At 43.7% G+C, this 18,288-nt stretch overlaps 1 pseudogene; it reads left to right on the forward strand.

Moving 5' to 3' along the window:
• The first annotated feature begins 11,002 nt into the window (after positions 1-11,002).
• Positions 11,003-12,090, forward strand: LOC123940712 (annotated as a pseudogene).
• Positions 12,091-18,288: the final 6,198 nt, after the last annotated feature.

Consider the following 18,288-nt stretch of genomic DNA (forward strand, 5'->3'; position numbering starts at 1 on the left):
CCTGGGCTATGCCAATTTGCTTTCACAATGGACTGAATAAAATCACCTTGAGAGTAAATATAGACATGGAAAGGGACAAGGTCTGGAACCGGGCCCTGAGCATCAAGTTGAGGAGGGCAATACAGTGAGTAAGACTGAAAAGAGTGAAGTAGGAGACATACTAGGGCATTATCACACCAGAGATTGTTCTAGGCATTTGTTGTTTTTGCTGCCTGGTATTCATTCCCTTTCCTGTAAGAAGACCCCAAATGTGTTTTAGGAGAGCCACCGCTCCCTCGCTCTAAATATACGGAATTTGGATGAAGCCAATTCTCTCCACTGGGTCAGAGGGTTGGAACATTTAACCAAAGCCTCCACCAATCAATGCGGTCACAATGGTTGGTTCAGAGATAAACAAAGAACTTAAAACAAGACAAGAGGAGCAATCAGTGCTAATCCCAGGAACTCCGGGCTGAGGCATAATTTTTCCTGCTGGATTTGCACATCATTAAATGAAAGAGTGGTCTGTGAGAGCCATCCTGTCACTAAAACCGGAGAGTACATATGAAAATGAAGCCAATTTGGAAAAAGTGGGGCCAGGAAATATAGAGAGAAAGCCGTCTAGGTAGCACCATCTATAAAAGCCAGCCTTATGAGGTCAGTGATTCTATGAGCAATAAATTATTGTTTTGCTTGGTCACCTTTGGCATGGGTTTCCCTCACCAGTAATGAAATCCTAACTAGTGGAGAAAACTGTTCCAGTGACTGCAGTATATGCCGGTTAGAGATTTAAATGGAGTCATAGAAGTTCCCATGGGATTTGGCAACACACAGGCTAGTGAGAGCCTTGACAAGATCAGCTGCAGTACAGTGGCGGGTTGGAAACCAGATTCGAGTGGTCCTGTGGAATGTCCTCCCTGCACATGCATTATTAGTCATGGCTCCCAGCTGGAATAACAGAGCAGAAAGGGCCCTGGGCAGAGAATCAGGACGTCTGGAATCAGACACAGCTCAGCCATTAACCATCTACCTGAGCTTGGACAAATTGCTCATTTGAGAGTTTCCTCATCTATCAAGTGATTACACTTGCCTGGCACCCAGGGGCCCCTATAGCTCTAAAAATCTTGGTATATTCTTATTTTCAGCAAATTTATTCTGTTCTGGAACGTAGGGGAAGAAGTAGTCATCCAAATCCACTTGGGTCTTATTAGCATACTCTCCTATGCTGCTAAATTAAACTCTCCTTGGCTCAATCTTCATTTTGTAGAATCATTTCATTGAAGGCCTTATCATCATTGTGGTTGGCTTGTGTAGACCACAAGGGTGTGCCCCTGCTTCTGGCATTCCAGACTGAGTCTCTCCTCTGTGGTCACCCCTGGCTGACACATCCCCAGTATCCTCTTTGTCTTAGGGTCTCATGCTGGTCTCGGAGTTTACTGAAGATACTAGTTATGAGCTCCGCAGCATCTCACCCAGAGACTTTTACAGGTCTTTTGAGCCTCTAAAAGGCAAAGATTTTTGCTGAATAAATCAGCTTTCATTCTTGTCAAAGTCTTTTCTGAAGAATGTTGAATGTGCGTTGCTCTTTACTTCACACCGCACACTGGTCCCATCGCAAACTCAGCTTTGGCCATGAAGCAAAACATACACAAAAGGTCAGCAGTGTTGAAATGCATCTTCCTTATTTAGCACAATCGGGAGCAGAAGAGGAGAGGTTAATTTTTCAACATGGTAACATACCATATATATCAGCACTAACAATCAGGTTTTATTTCCCTGAGTCAGCTTTAAAAATAATGTTGACTTTTATGGTCGATACATTATAGATCACCATATTTATGTCAGAACATATTGGCATGAAAATAAATCAATGAAAATATTAATACAGGAGCCTCATGTTTAAATGAAACCCCTTGCCACTCTAACACCTTCCCCTCGTATTTCACTGTAGTACTTTCTGAGACCTCACCTCTAACATGTTTTACTGAACATGACATCAAGGCCTGTTTTCATTCTCTATGACTACTGTTTTTAATCTGTCTTGCATATAATAAGGTTCAAAAAATATCCACTTTGTTTTTTTACCATATATATACACATAACTGCATTCCATCATTAGTAGGACTGTCAACTTAAATTTATGGTTTACGCATGAACGAAATATCTCAGAGTCAAAGCTCTGACAGGCATACTATTAATAATTGAAACTCTCTGTGTTGGAGACCAGCTTCAAATATTATATTTGCTATCCACAATTGTTTTAGAGTCATGAGAAGTTTCTATTATAAGTATGTGTTCTAGAAAGCAAGTTCATAATTTAGACCTTATTAAAGAATGCTTGGTGAAAAAGAAAATGCATCCTCATAAGTGGGTCTTCTCTTTCTGAGTAACGGTGAATACCTGGGTCAGTCAGAGTCTCTCGGAACATTTCTTTGGCTCTGTGCACAGAGTCAGCCATCTGCAATAGTGGTAGAAGCCAAAGGATGCCCAGAGGGAAAGCGGAATCAGAAGAAGCAAGGAAGAAGCAGAAACTGACTAGAGAGAAGCAATAAAATAGAGAAATAATAAACAAAGGATGAAAGCATTGGTTGGTAGCAACAGAGAGTAAAGTCACTGGGGTCGTCCTTAGCTCCTCCTTCACCTCCATATTTAATCATCACCAGATCATGTTCATTTACTTCCTAAGTATCAGCTGAATCCATCATTTGTCTGTTGCCACCCTTACCATTCAAGTTAAAGCTGCCATCTTTTTCCTCTTAAACTAGAGCAAATGCCTCCAAACTACTTTACAATTCTGCCTGTTCTCCACTCTTCAAAAAGTATCTAATCTAATGTTGTGCATTTCTCATACACTTATGTGTACACACACATACAAACATTAAACCCATTAGTGGGACAAAATCACTTAGATCTAAATGGGGAAAGCTAATATGCTAATATCGGAGAGTATCTTTATGACCTCAAAACAGAGAAAGATTTTTTTTTTAAGATTTTTTTTTTTTTAAATTTTACAGACAGAGATCACAAGTAGTCAGAGAGGCAGGCAGAGAGAGAGAGAGGAGGAGGAAGCAGGCTCCCTGCTGAGCAGAGAGCCTGATGTGCAGCTCGATCCGAGGACCCTGGGATCATGACCTGAGCTGAAAGCAGAGGTTTTAACCCGCTGAGCCACCCAGGCGCCCCTGAGAAAGATTTTTTTAAGATTTTATTTATTTATTTGAAATAGAGACAGAGAGAGCACACGCTCAAGTGTACAAGCAGTGGGGAGGGGCACAGGGAGAGGGAGAAGCAGACTTCCCACTGAGCAGGGAGCCCTATGTGGGGCTCAATCCCAGGACCCTGAGATTATGACCTGAGCTAAAGGCAGTTGCTTAACTGACTGAGCCAACCGGTCACCCCAATTGAGAAAGATTTTTTTTTTTTTTTTAAGATTTTATTTCTTTGACAGAGAGAGAGATCACAAGCAGGCAGAGAGGCAGGCAGAGAGAGAGGAGGAAGCAGGCTCCCTGCTGAGCAGCGAGCCCGATGAGGGGCTCGATCCCAGGACCCTGAGATCATGACCTGAGCCGAAGGCAGCAGCTTAATCCACTGAGCCACCCAGGCGCCCCTTGAGAAAGATTTTTAAGCCAGATACAAAAGCATATGCCATAAAAGAAAAATTGATCATTTCGACTATGTTAAAATTGAGAACTTCTATTCCTTAAAAAAATACATATAATACATATATACACACACATCATTAAGCCAGCAAAGTCACAGAGTTAAAAATATATATATTTATAGTAAGAATAACTGAAAAGACTTATCCAAAATGTGTAAATAACTCCTAAGAATCAGTAACAACAGAAACAAGACAATTCAATATAGAAAAATGAATAAGAAAAAACTGGAAGAATGACTTCACACAATCAGATAGGGGGTCAGATACAGCAAGAGCCCCTCATTTCCCATGCAAAAGCAACACAGAAGTGCATGTAAAGGAAGAGATCAACACCTTATAGGGCAGAAGAAAAATGGGTTTGGAGACAATATGCATTCTCTTCAGTGTGTTTCCTCTTTCTGATGTTCTTCTCCACTCAAAGGACACACCCACCACCATGATCTGACCAGTGGGAAATAGAAACTGGTAGACAAATGCCTCCTTTCTTCTGGCCCTGGGAGAACCTTCTTCGGATGTGGTTGATTCAAGATGACAGTCTCTTGGGATTGAGCACTAAGTTGCTTTTTGTGGGGGCCAACTCAATAACCATCTTTGAGTCCTCCTATTAGTTCTCCCTTATTCACCAGGTAATTCCCCTTTGTCCCTCACTCTTGCTCCCTAGGACTGTACTTCTAATAAAATAGTTGCACACTAAACCTCCACTCTGCTTTCTGGGAGACTCAAGCTAAGACAACAGCATTCTCCCACCTCCCCCATGTGCTGAGTGTCCACAGCCATTGTGGATTCTTTCCACCACTGCCCCCCACCTTAGCAACATCATAGCAACAGGAAGGGCTCCAGTGATGGACAGCATGTCAGCATGTTACTGATTTTAAACAGCAATCTGTGAGGGGAACTTGCTGCCTGAGGGTTAAGTGTGGATGGAAGGAGGGGTCCTTGGATGCAAGCCCTCCACTCGGCAGATGCCTTGGGCAACTTTCCCACTAGTCCTAGAGCCCCAGGCTCTATTACTGATCTCCGCTCTTGCCCCAAACTAAACCAGCTTTCTACATTTCTTGACACAGAACACAGGGAAAGACAGACTCAGTTGTACTGCATTTAAAGATCTTTGTCTGATGCCAAATGAAAGGAAAAGGAAAAAGTTTCATAAAGATCCCCTTTCATGGTTGTGAGCCCAAAGGCAACAATGAACTTCTACAAGCACAGGACAATATAGCTACAGTTATTTTTAGTACAACGTTAATGTTAAAAATTTTGATTTCAAAGTTAGTTTGAGGAGATCACACAATTGCACAGATGGAGGAAAAAAATTAATTTTTTAGTAGTGACTATTTTTCTAGACAAAGTAACATCGCTTTCAGAGCAGCCACCTAGGCTGTTGTGATGTACAATGTCAGAGCAATGCTTCCCAATCACTCACCATGTTTACACTAATTTGAAGCTGCCAATTATGTCAGATCCCCGTCAACAGAAAACAAAAATGTGCAAGCTGCTATATAAATTAATTATTGAAATTAAGTACTCACTGTCTCTAGACAGTCCTCTAAATTATTTAAAGGATCCAATCTGCCTTCCTTGAAGGAAAAAAAAAAAAGCCCTTGGATTCCAATGTTTTGGGACAACTGAAATATGTAAGAGGAATCCAGGTACACAGCAGGGGAAAGCCTACAGTATAAAAATATAGTAAAAAAAAAATCATTAAATAGCTAAGGTCAATGTCTTTTATCTTAAGACTTATGTATAGTTTAAAACTGGATAGAAGGCTACTATGTACGTCTCATTCTTGATAGGTTTTTTTAAAATTCTATTTATTCTGTTCTCTCTTTGCCATTATTTCCAGATGATGCTTTTAAAACTAGGGTTCTGTCATCTGTAACAAAGGTACTACATAAAGTTACTACAGGAATGACCTGCTCTTTTACTTCCCTGTCTTCTTTGCTGTAGGACTTGGGGTGGGGTGGGGAGGGAAGAACACATTTCCTGGAAATGTGGGAATGAGCTGAGTCTCTGCTTTGTAAAAGAAGTCCAGACTTTCCCCAAATCATCACAAATAGGACTTCCATCAACCTCTCTGAACCTCAGTTCAGTCAGCTGTAAAATGGGGAGGAATAATGCCTACCACATTGCCTATCTCACGAGATTTTTTTTTTCTTAAATATTTATTTGACAGAGAGAAATCACAACTAGGCAGAGAGGCAGGCAGAGAGAGAGGAGGAAGCAGGCTCCCCGCGGAGCAGAGAGCCCGATGTGGGGCTCCATCCCAGGACCCTGGGATCATGACCCTAGTGGAAGGCAGAGAGGCTCTAACCCACTGAGCCACCCAGGCACCCCTCATGAGATCTTTTTAAAAATCAACCACAATACCAGGCTGCTTTTGACTGTCTGTATCTCCATTTCATTGTGTGAACCAAGCATAGTAACTGTAGACATAAGACAATTAAGAGGTTGTTTGGTGGGGTTTCCTATATGTCCTCAATGAATTATACCTCATCCACAGCTGCTATTCCTGGACCTGAGCCCAACCCCTGGTTCTACTTCCTTCCGCGGGAGGGGGTGGGGATTGTAACCGGTCGGTCTTCATCGCCACCCACTGGTCTGCTAGCCAAATAACACCAACTTATCTAGGGAATTTGAAACAGGAAAAGTAATTCAAAGTAAACCACCAACTATTTTCATCCACCACCTCACAGAATGTACCTGGGGCCTCATTTTTTTTTCCAAAAGAACTTGTCAAAAAATCAAATAATTACACTGTGGTATGAATAATAAATCCGTAATTCATTTCTGTAAATTAAGAAATACACATATTAATGAACAGTTTTGCAGAATAACTTGTAAAAATGAACTTTTACTGTCTGAAGGTATTTATGAGACTCCATTAAGTAGTTCCATCTGTTTAAGCAAGAAAAGTCTCCAGATATAGGTAAAATATTAAATATTAAATATAAAACCAATTCATTAAACATGTATAGTACAATAGTGGCATTTTAAAATGAAAATGAGCAATGCTCACTCCTTTGGCCTAGAATCTTTTTTTTTTTTTTTTTATTTGACAGAGAGAGATCACAAGTAGATAGAGAGGCAGGCAGAGAGAGAGAGAGGGAAGCAGGCTCCCTGCTGAGCAGAGAGCCCGATGCGGGACTCGATCCCAGGACCCCGAGATCATGACCTGAGCCGAAGGCAGCGGCCTAACCCACTGAGCCACCCAGGCGCCCCAAGAATCTTTTTTAAAGATTTTCTCATTCAACGATCATTCCTCCACAATCAAAAGGCAGTAACATAGGGGGTGCCTGGGTGGCTCAGTGGGTTGAGCCTCTGCCTTCAGCTCAGGTCATGATCTCAGGGTACTAGGATCGAGTCCTGGGATCAAGCCTCACATTGGGCGCTCTGCTCAGCAGAGAGCCTGCTTCCCCCTCTCTGCCTACTTGTGACCTCTGTCTTTCTGTCAAATAAATAAAATCTTTTTTTAAAAAAGTAACATTTTGTCGTTACTCAAATTTATTCGTCACTTTTCCTTTTTCTGAACTCTTGAAATATGTATCTTATAAACTTGTTAAAGAAGAGAGAACAGTTAGTTCTTTCATCACAGGTGTGCTTTTCCCTGGGGGATGATAGCTATTTTAGGCCATTAAGATAACGAAGACTTCCCCATCCCTTTTGAAAGATGTCCAGTGTGATACCAGAGATCACTACTGCTCTTGAGAAGGTTTACTGAGGTCCCTGTCTGTACAACAGGGGACCACAAACAGACCCAGGCTCTTGCAGACTCACAGTGGGAAGACCCTGGGCTCAAGGTCAGAAGCCGTCATACCCACTTAACTATACACTGGGGACACCTGCTTCATTCTTTCCATGAGGCCCATCTTCCCACTGAGCCCATTTAAAAGAAACAAATTCCAACCCTAAATTGTGTCAGTCTTTTTGAAAGCTCTTGGGGAAATGGTGATAAAGAGGGGAAACTGTATAATGCAGTACACACTTTCTAAAAATGTGGACTTCTCCTTAGAATCCCATTCATCATGGCAGATGCCCCCTCAGTTCTCATCTATTGTAAAACCCCAGCCTGCCTCTCCTCCACTCCTTTCCTTTATTCTATGAATAGCTACATGGCCCTTCAGTTCTGCATCCCAGTGAATGGGGAGAATTAGGAGTTCTAGGGAGGCAAAAAAAAAAAAAAAAAGGCCAGGGGTGACACAAGCCAGGGAAGAAAGCCAGGGAAGAGAGGCTTCAGGGAGGAGGGGATGGTCAACACTGTCAGGGCTTTCAGCTAGTGAATTAACCCTTTATGGCCTGACTTTTTTCTTCTTCCTCTTCCTTTCTCCATAATAGCAACCTCAATGATACACTAGTCTAAACACCATGTCGTTCTCTACACTTATCCCTTGACTAAGATGGTCATCCTCTCACCTGAAAAGCTGTCCCTCCACAATAGGTAGGCCTTGAAGTACATATATGGTATCTTAGCCTGCTAGAGCTGCTGTAACAAAATACCAGACTGGGTGGCTTAAACAGTGGAAACAGTTCTGGAAAGTGAGAAGTCCCAGATCAAGAACTGCAGGGTTTGGTTCCTGGTGAGATCTCTTTCAGGCCTGCAGGCCACCTTCTCACTAAGTCCTCACATAAAGTCAATGCTCTGCTGTCCTTCATTACAAAGACACTAATCCTACAGAATTAAGGTCTCACTCTTATGACCTCATCTAACCTTAATTACTTCCTCACTCCAACTTCAGTCACATTAGGGGTTAAGTGTTCAACACCTGAATCTGTAGGGGACATAATTCAGACCACAGCAAAAGGTAATAGCCACAAAGAAAAAAGGGACTTTCTCCAATTATGGGGTAACAAAGGCACACTTGCCCTCCCATCCTCCCACACAAACAAAAGCGCTCAGGTTTTCAGGGCACCATAGTCCCTAGCAAAAGAGGGAGGAAGGTGTGAGAAGAGAGCTAAAATATGTTGGGTTTCTCCCTTGCGGCAGGCCAGTGGGTGCTGTGTGCCTTTCTTCTAGCTAATTCTCACGGCAACCTCACCTCACAGAGAGACTGTCCCATTTTATAGCTGAAGAGACCACAGCTCCGAGAGACAAGGTGGCTTAGTTCAAACTGCGCTAGTGATCCCTGGTAGAGCTAGATCTGAGCACTTTCCACCACGCCACAAGGCGCTCTGAGGAAGCAGAAACCCACAATCCACATCAAGAACCAGCATACTAGATTAGAGGGCCTAGTGAGCCCCACAGAAGAGTCTTCTCTGACCCTCAATTTCCTCAGCAGTAACCTGGAGCTAATAATGCTTCCTCCACAAGGTTGTTCTGAGGATTAAATAAGCTCACAGTGTGAACTAACTGGCTGAGCCTGCACTAAGCCAAATTGGTTCCCCTCTTTGTCTTCCCTCTGAGAGCCCACACCAAGCTGGGAAGGCAGCTTCGCTGAAAATAACTAGGCATTTGCCAACCCCCCACAGGAAAGATTACAGGGAACACAATGAGAGAAAACTACATTCCTTTTACTCACCCCAGCCAAAAAGCTTTGCTCTCCTTAGGTAGATTGTAAAGCCAGTTAACAAGGAGGCGAGCCCTCTGGCAAGCTGCAGGCTGGAGTGCCCCTGTCCCCCAAGCTCAGAACATCAGGCCCAACCTTCAAGCTTTAGGCTTTGGCTCAGGCCCTGGCCTCACCACCTACTCACTCCGTCTCAGGGACACCCTCGACTCCTCCTCTGGTGCGTGCCCCATGTCCACGCAGTCCTGTCCTTCCTGCCTCAGCAGCATCTCCAGGGATCCACCCTCCACCCACTCCGCATGGCCTCACTTGGGGAACTGAACAACCCTCACCTGCGTACACTGTTACAGCTCCCTTACAGTCTGGCCCCTCCAGGTCTGGCTCTCAGCTGTTATTGGGGATCTTCCTCACACACAGCCTATCCCATCACCACCCTGCTGAAGAACGTCCACCCTCCTTCTGGGGGCACCCCCACGCTGGCTTCCCTGCCACCCCAGATAACGCAGAGCCCTTAAGCTCCACTGCCTTTCGTGGGATGCCTCCCCAACCCCAAGGAAGGCCCCTCACCCTTCTTTGTCTAGCAAGCTCCTCTGTTCTTTCCCCAAGCAGCTCAAACAGCATCTCAGCAGAGAACTGCTGATCCTGCCGGTCTTCACAGCATTTTTTTTTTTTCTAAAGATTTATTTATTTGACAGATAGAGATTACAAGTAGGCAGAGTGGCAGGCGGAGAGAGAGAGAGAGGAGGAAGCAGGCTCCCAGCTAAGCAGAGAGCCCGATGTGGGGCTCGATCCCAGGACCCTGGGATCATGACCTGAGCTGAAGGCAGAGGCTTTAACCCGCTGAGCCACCCAGGTGCCCCCTTCACAGCATTTTGCTGACCATTCTTCACATCATTTTGCTGACCATTCTTCACATTGTTACTATTAGCTGTATTGGTTTCTGTCTTCCCCACCAGACTGAAATCCTGGAGAGTAAGAGCTGTATTTTATTCATCTTTGTATCCCTAGTGCCAAACCCAATAGATGCTCAATAAATATTTGTTGACTGACAGAGTGAATGAGGTCTCTGTTCCTTTGGATGTGAATGAAGCTCTGAGTTACAGCTTATAGTCAGCCCTCAGGAGCGCTGTGCTATAGCTTTTGGTCAACACTCAATCTATGCCAGTTACCTATTTGAAACCTTTCTCTCTTGCCCTTTATTAGCTTGTCTTTCTAAATGTCAAACCCTAGAAATAAATTTTTCATTCCTATAGGCTCCATGGTGGTTGGCTGACCAATCCACTGACTTCCCACCATGACAGAAACGTGCAGGCTCCACACACAGTTTCCTCCGCTATCTGGATCTGCCTACTGGATGTGCTTCCTCAGCAGAGATGGCAGTATTGAAGAAGCTGCACCTGACCTCATGGCTTAGATTTGGTTTTGGATGTTCGGGATGCTGATGTGGTTAATAAGCAAATCAGCCTCAGTATTCAAATATGCAGTTAAGAAATCTCGAAAGAGATACAAATCCAAATGCCCTTGGAGATTTCCTGACTCTATGCAAAGGATTCTAAGCAGAGGAGTCACAGTGCTTGAGGTTGTATGCCCTGTTGAAATTACAGCACCTCCCTGCAGCATGTGTACTTGAGCTTCCTATCACATCCCAGCCTAGAGCAGAAAGCATACAGGATAGTGGAAGGTCAGCCCTTTGGATCTGGTAAGTCTACAAGCCCTGGTTTAAAAGACTCCTGTGCCCTTGGGTTTAATATTTTTTTTTCTTCCTGGAGCTGGCCTATCTCAAACAAGGACTCTGACCAGACTGGGAACACAGAGCTGAATGCCAGATCAAGGGAGAGGCTAAGACACACGCAGCCAAGTTCATGATACTATGCTGCCCATTTTGTTTCCTTCCAGGTAAAGCACAAGCAGGAGCAGCTGTGCTCCCAAACGGCGCATCCCAGGAAATGGAGACGCTGGATACTAATGCCTCAAGGGACCAGCAAGTCTGCAAGTTCTCGGAGGACTACAAGCAAATCTACCTGTCCCTGACCTACAGTATCATCCTCATACTAGGGCTACCCCTGAATGGCACGGTCTTGTGGCTCTCCTGGCGCCAAACCAAGCCTTGGAGCTGTGCCACCATCTACCTGGTGAACCTGATGGTAGCTGACCTGCTTTACGTGCTGACGCTGCCCTTCCTTATCATCACCTACTCCCTGGGTGACAGGTGGCCCTTCGGGGAGCTGCTGTGCAGGCTGGTGCGCTTCCTGTTCTACACCAACCTTTACGGCAGCATCCTGCTATTGACCTGCATCTCCGCGCACCGCTTCCTGGGCGTGTGCCACCCGCTGCGCTCACTGCCCTACAGGAGCCGCCGGCACGCCCTCCTGGGCACAGTCACCACCTGGGCCCTGGTGGTCCTCCAGCTACTGCCCACCCTCTTCTTCTCCCACACAGACTACATCGATGGCCAGATGGTCTGCTACGACATGACCGGCCCAGAGAATTTTGATCAGTTCTTTGCCTATGGCATGGTTCTGACACTGTCTGGCTTCGCCTTTCCTTCCTTGGTCATCTTGGTGTGCTACTCGCTGATGGTGAGGAGCCTGATCAAGCCAGGAGAGACCCTCAGGAGGACAGGCAATGCAGTCCGGGCCAAGTCCATCCGGACCATCTTGCTGGTGTGCGGCCTCTTCACCCTCTGCTTTGTCCCCTTCCACATCACACGTTCCTTCTACCTCACACTCCGCTTTCTATCTTCACAGGACTGCCAGCTCTTAATGGTGGCCAGCGTGGCCTATAAGATATGGAGACCTCTGGTGAGCATGAGCAGCTGCCTTAACCCAGTCCTGTACTTTCTATCGGTTGGGAATAATAGAGTCAGGCTCTTCCAGGAACTCAGGCATAATAAGGTGGGTGAGCAACCAGCTGGAGCCAAGGGAGAGAGACCCAGGGGTGGCCAGATCTGGGTACTGACAAGATGAAGTTTTGGGAAAATGAGCTCCAAGATGTTGATAATGACTTGTTTGAACACAGTCATGTGCTATCAGGAGAAGGGCTCAAGATCTCTGAGCAGTATCCTGCTACAAAGGATTTTATACTGTTAATAGATTTTAAAGGAACAGTATGGAGACAGCCACCAACACAAAGGAAAACTTTCTCATTTTAATCAGAGCTGGAATTTATCTCTTATCACTCAGGCCTAAGCTTGAACATCACCTCCTCAGAAGCTCCTACCCACCCTAGTTAATACTGACCACTTTTCCCATAACCCAGTCACTATTTCCCTATCTATTGTCTTTTTAGCACTTATTAGTGCCTGACCTTGTCAACTGGTTTACTCATGTACAGTCTGTTTCTTCCCCCTAGAATTAGGTTCCAACAGGACAGGGACCTCATCTGTCTGACTGCTGTACCCCTAAGGCGCCTCCGCAGCAGGGCCCAGTACACAGCGAGTGTACAATTGACAGGAGTGGAATGAATAAGTAACGAGTGGATGCATGGATAAATGAACAAAGCCCTTACCACGGAAAAGCACTTTGCATGCAATAATTCATTTCTTCCTCACAACAGCCCTTGGAGGTATGAACTACTGTTAGCCCCATTTACAGATAAGCAAAGAGCCTTAAGTAACTTGCCCAAGGTCACCCAGCTGAAGAATGGTTAGATCCTCATGCTGGATGGAAGCTTTGAACCCAGGCACCAGCCTCTGAAGCACAGGCTCCTAAGATGGACGCATGTGGCCCAATCCAAACACTGGTCAAGATCCAGCCAAGTGCGCCTCGGCAGCACCAGCTCCTCGTTCACGTCAGCTCTCACACAGCTGCCTGCAGGGGCAGACCACTGGGTATATAGCGTGCGTTCTTTCACTATACTTCTTAACCAGAGTTCTGACTAAGGTTAGAAAAAAGCTCTGCAGGGCTGTGTGGGGGAAAAAAAAAACAGGGCAAAGCAAGTTCATGAATGGTGATTCACCTTATTCTTATTTGAACATAATGTCAATTTACGACAGAAAAGTTTTACCACTGTATTTAATCATAATATGTTCATTCTTAAAATATATATATAAGGGGACACCTGGGTGGCTCAGTCAGTTAAGCTGCTAAGCATCTGCCTTTGGCTTGGGTCATGATTCCAGGGTCCTGGGGTCAAGTCCCCATTAGGCTCTCTGCTCAGTGAGGAGCCTGCTTCTCCCTCTGCCTGCCATTCCCCCTGCTTGTGTGTTCTCTGTCTCTCTCTCTCTCTCAATCTAACAAATAAATAATAAAATCTGTAAAAAAAAAAAAAAAAAAAAGACCCATGGTAATCTGAAAAGATAACCTTAAAAATCTCTCATATTTGAACAATAATGATCTCCAAGGAGTTCTCAGATCTAAACATACATTATTTAATAATTCATTATAATCTCCCTATGAAGAGGTGGATAAGCCTTTTTAATAAAAAACAAAGTATAACCCATCATTACTACCCCACTCTAATTACAGGAAGTGTCTGAGTAAGCCAAGTATACATCTACATTATAAAAGTTTATTCTAAAAGTGCAGTTTATTGCTTTCAAAGGCACACAATAATTAGAACTAGACAAAGTGTTGCCTAGCAGAATTCTTTAGGATAATTAATTTTAATGAATAGGCAAGGATGTTTTCTAATTAGCAGGTCAGCTGTTTCCACATAAGTGCCTCTATAGCAGCTAAAAGAACTCAAAACTGTTTGCTCGTTTGAATATTCTCAGCTCTCTTGCTTATATTATTCATTTTTGTCCCTTCCTTTGCATAGCACACACAGAAGAGTCAGGTATCCAAAAGTCCCAATTGTCACACCTTAAAAATTAATATAGTTTAATTACTGGAAAAATGGTCACGAGGCTCCTCAATAAAAACATAAAGCCATCCCGTGTGTCCCCTTAGCACTTACCTCGAATGCACACCAGCCTGCCACCCCTGGAGGATGGAAGAAAATTAATCTAGAATCCTCAGGTTACATCACCTTTATCTAAAAAGCATGTGCTTTAACACCCCAATCAAAGTTTTCCAGCCTTTAGTCTTTGTTAACTTAGATGCTTGCAATTATTTCTCTGATCTATATAATGTTAACTTTGCTTCTGCAGAGTCTTCTGACCTACTTAACAGCAAAGTATAAGCATCCATTTTTAACTTAGTTCTGTATAGTTGGGATTAAAAAAAAAGTTTAACTTGGTTGACATCACATCCTGGTTTTCAGGGACAATTATCTCAAGACAAAAATCAACCTAGACTACTCCCTTTGAAAAAAAGACCTATTTGTAAGGGGAGCTGGGAACCCAATTAAAGGGGATGTTCCTGACTCCTCTGTGGTCACTGAAAAAAAAACTCACCCACAGAAGGTACAATAAGACTAGAAGAAACAAAAGTTCTTCCTGGATCTAGTCATCCCATGCCCACCATCCTGGTAAAAGCTGGGATCTTCAAATATGTTATTGCCCTGGGCCTCAAGAATCTTGCAAAATCTGCCTGGCTGTTCGAAAAAAACTGAAGGTCAGCAAATACTACCATGTTCCAAACAGCATGACTGGGGCAGTAGCAGATACCAATATCTTGGCTGTAGCCACACACAAAAGTGTCAAGCATGGGGCCAGCCCTTAAGGACATTACAGACTATTGGAGAAACAAAACTGAAATGTACAACAGCAATATGAACAGTAATTCAACAGCTTCAGCAGCTACAGAAGAAATCATGCCAGCTGTTGATTAACCAAAAATAAACAGTACAAGCAGTATATATTAGGGAAGAGCAGGGGTAAGAATACTACTACTAACCGAGAGGGCCATGGAAGGCATCATGAGCATGCTGGTGAAATTTCAATTAGAACAATTTCCCAAACAGTGTTCGAGAAAAGGAAAAATCTGTGAGAGCCCATGCTGGTGCTTGAAGAGGAGGAGGAGGAGATAATGCTGGAAAGGTGGGCTGAATTGTGATTACAAAGGCCACCCCAAAGCCAGCAAAAGAACCTCTCAAGACACAGGGAATCTTTGGGGGCACTTAAGCAGGAGAGGGATATGATGAAAGCTGTGACCCAGAAACTTAACCTGGCAGCCTCCATGTTTTGAATGAATTAGAAAAAAGAAACAAAACTGTCACAGCCAACTTGTGTGAGGTCTTAATTGGCCTTCCTTTCCTTCAAAGCCAGCCTACACGCCACCTCCACATTTTCTTTAAAAGAGCATTTTTCTTATATGACACTCTCCCCAGCTCTATCCATGCCCTCCCTATATCCTCACTTCTACAGGACAAAGCCCAGACTTCTCATGCAGGCATACTACACCTATCACAGTCCAGTCCCAGCTGAACTTTTAAATTCACAGCTCTCCAGCCACACCATGTGGATTTCCACCCCTCACATGTTGACCACTCAATATCTTCCCCCAAACCTTCTCCACATGCTTAAGTACCCTTCCTCCTCCAGATGTCATCGGTCTCACTCTGCACTGCTGATTCTGCCATTGCCTTATCACTGTGGAGTTGAGGATGGTGTCCTTTCTCATTCCAGGTCTGTTTTCTCTCGCCCACTAGTCCATTTTCTAATCTATACAACATGGCATGTTAGCAACATTTTGAACATAGCAGACACTCAGTAAGCAATGGTGATGCTGATAAAGAAGAAGGCAGTCCACATTTAGAAGATCACTGCAGTGATCCAAGCATACAGATAATGGGCATGAACAGAACTAAAGACTGTAAAACATAAGATAGAATTAAGAGAAATAAAATACTCCTTTAGACGGGTGGTAAGGAGACAGAACAAAAATGACTTTGAGACTCCAAGCCTAAGGAATCAAAGGAATGATAAACTAGCACCTAGCATACAGTAGGCACTCAACAGTCAATGGGCAAAGAAAAAGGGAGGGGGCGGGGGGAATCTGCACTGCAGGGGAGAGTTCAGATTCAGAAAAATTAAATGTGAGCAGCTAGGGAGGCCTCAGTGGGAAATGCAGGATGGAGGTTCAGAGACAGCTTAGGCTCAAACTCAGTTTACAGTTAACCATCCAGGGAAATATTCAAAGCTGAAGATGTAAAGGGTACCACTGATGAAGAAGAAAGAAAGAACGAAGGACCTAGGGGATATGGGAACCATAAAAGTCTTGACAGGTAACACAGGGATAGGAGGTGGTGCTGGATTCTAGAGTGCTAGAAAATCAAATGAGGGAAGAGTTTCAAGAAAGAGAATAATTAACCAAAGATGTCACATGAAACAGACTAGTCAAAGAGAATAAACAGCTGTCTCTCAGAAAACAATTCAAATGCCACCTCTTCCAAGAAGCCTTCCCCCACCCTACGTCAGAACACCCTTTCCCTTCTCCCACCCACTATCCACACCCAAGAAACATCTCCCCTTCTACCAAGTATGAGCAGCAGTATTTAAATCCTCTTACTTCCCCTCCTACAGGATCTAGCAGACTTCAACATATGGGTACCCACTAAATCTTTGTAGAATAAATGAACACACAGCAAATGATTCTCCTGTGTATGCTTTTCTAGAATTACTGCCTAAATCTAATTTATGAATGTGGGCCTATAAAATTAAATCATAAGTTGTCTGGGATTTATTTGTTCCAACACTCACCAACTCCAATTCAAAGCAATTCCAGAATACACAATACCTGTAAGCATGCTCACTTTTTAGCCCGTATTTTAAAAACAATAAAAAAGAAGGGAAATGTTTCACAAAGTTGTTTGCAATTAAGCACAACTTAACCTAACCTTATAAAGTTATGTATTCTCTTTATCTTTTACTTTCTTGTAAACCAGTCAAATCTCTTTAGTATTTCAGTTTCTCAACTTTTTGTTTTGTTGAGATTTTTTTTTTAATGTATCAAAGCCTTAAGAAGAAATTCATGACGAGAAACAGAGCTTACGTTCTTGCAGCTAGCTATAGCTGGAAATGTTTAAAGTGGTTAAACCATGAACAAAAAGCAAAAAGAGCGACTTCAAGAAAATTAAAGAATCACAGAGTCTGAGAATGTTCCACTCTGCAAGTAGAGAATCACATTAACAACAAGACCTTTATAAAGCATTAACCTCACAATAAAACAAACAAACAAACAAAGAACAGCCACTAAAGACTCCTCCTTATGTTCTCTCTTACTTTATAGTCTACTTTCTTGCAAGAATAGGCTACACTTCTTTAGTGTAATTTCTACCATGGATTCATTACAAGCTGGCGGCTCTTTCCAGTTAAATGGCCCCACCATCTACTGAAGCTGGAAATCTGGGAGTCGTGCTCAATCCCAGCCTCTCCCTCAACACCCATAATCACGTTGTCTGTTCAACCTCCCAAGCATCACTAGAACTTGTTTTTTCCATCTCCTTGTCACTGCTTTAGTTCAAATTCCCATCACCTCTCGTGGGCGTCAATGCTCCAACCTATTAAACATCCTCCTGACTCTAGATCTGTTCCCTCAACCTCTACGTCATTTCCTTCCTTCTGCACCTAGGGTCACCTTTCTGAAATGTAAATCCTCTCTTAATCCCCAACAGAAGTATCTTCTAAAAATTCCCATTTTCTTCCAAAACTTTCCATTTGCCTTCAGGATTAAGATCATGCTGAATAAGGGGACACCTCTGTGGCTCAGTCAGTTAAGCCTCCAACTCTTGGTTTCCACCCAGGTCATGATCTCAGGGTTCTGGGATCAAGCCCCAGGTCAGGCTCTGCACTCAGTGGGAAGTCTACTTCTCTCTCTCTCCCACCCCGGCTCTCTCCGCACTTGTACACACACTCTCTCTAAAATAAATAGATAAGTCTTTAAAACAAACAAACAAACCATGCTGAACACGGAATGAAAGGGCTTCACCAATCTGCCTCATATCAAAACTTTCAAGCTAAACTCCCCCTGCATCCCCTTCATTCCATTTTCATTACCAGCAAGCTCACTCAGGATTAGCTCCATGATCTCTTGCCCTCCCCAATCTCTCCTCACTCCTTTCCTGCTTAGGTGAATCATCCTACTTACTCTTTATGATACAGTTCAAAGACTATCTCTTCTGGGAATCTTTGACGTATTCTAGGTCTTCTGAACCCCATTAGCCATCGCTCTAGGACAGTGCTCATCACATTGTAACACAATCACAGAACCACTGATCCCTTGTCCGTTCCCCCATGCATCCATGCAACTCTTTTTTTTTTAAAGATCTTATTTA

This window comes from Meles meles, chromosome 4 (assembly GCF_922984935.1).
Source record: "Meles meles chromosome 4, mMelMel3.1 paternal haplotype, whole genome shotgun sequence".
NCBI classification, from domain to species: Eukaryota; Metazoa; Chordata; class Mammalia; order Carnivora; family Mustelidae; genus Meles; species Meles meles.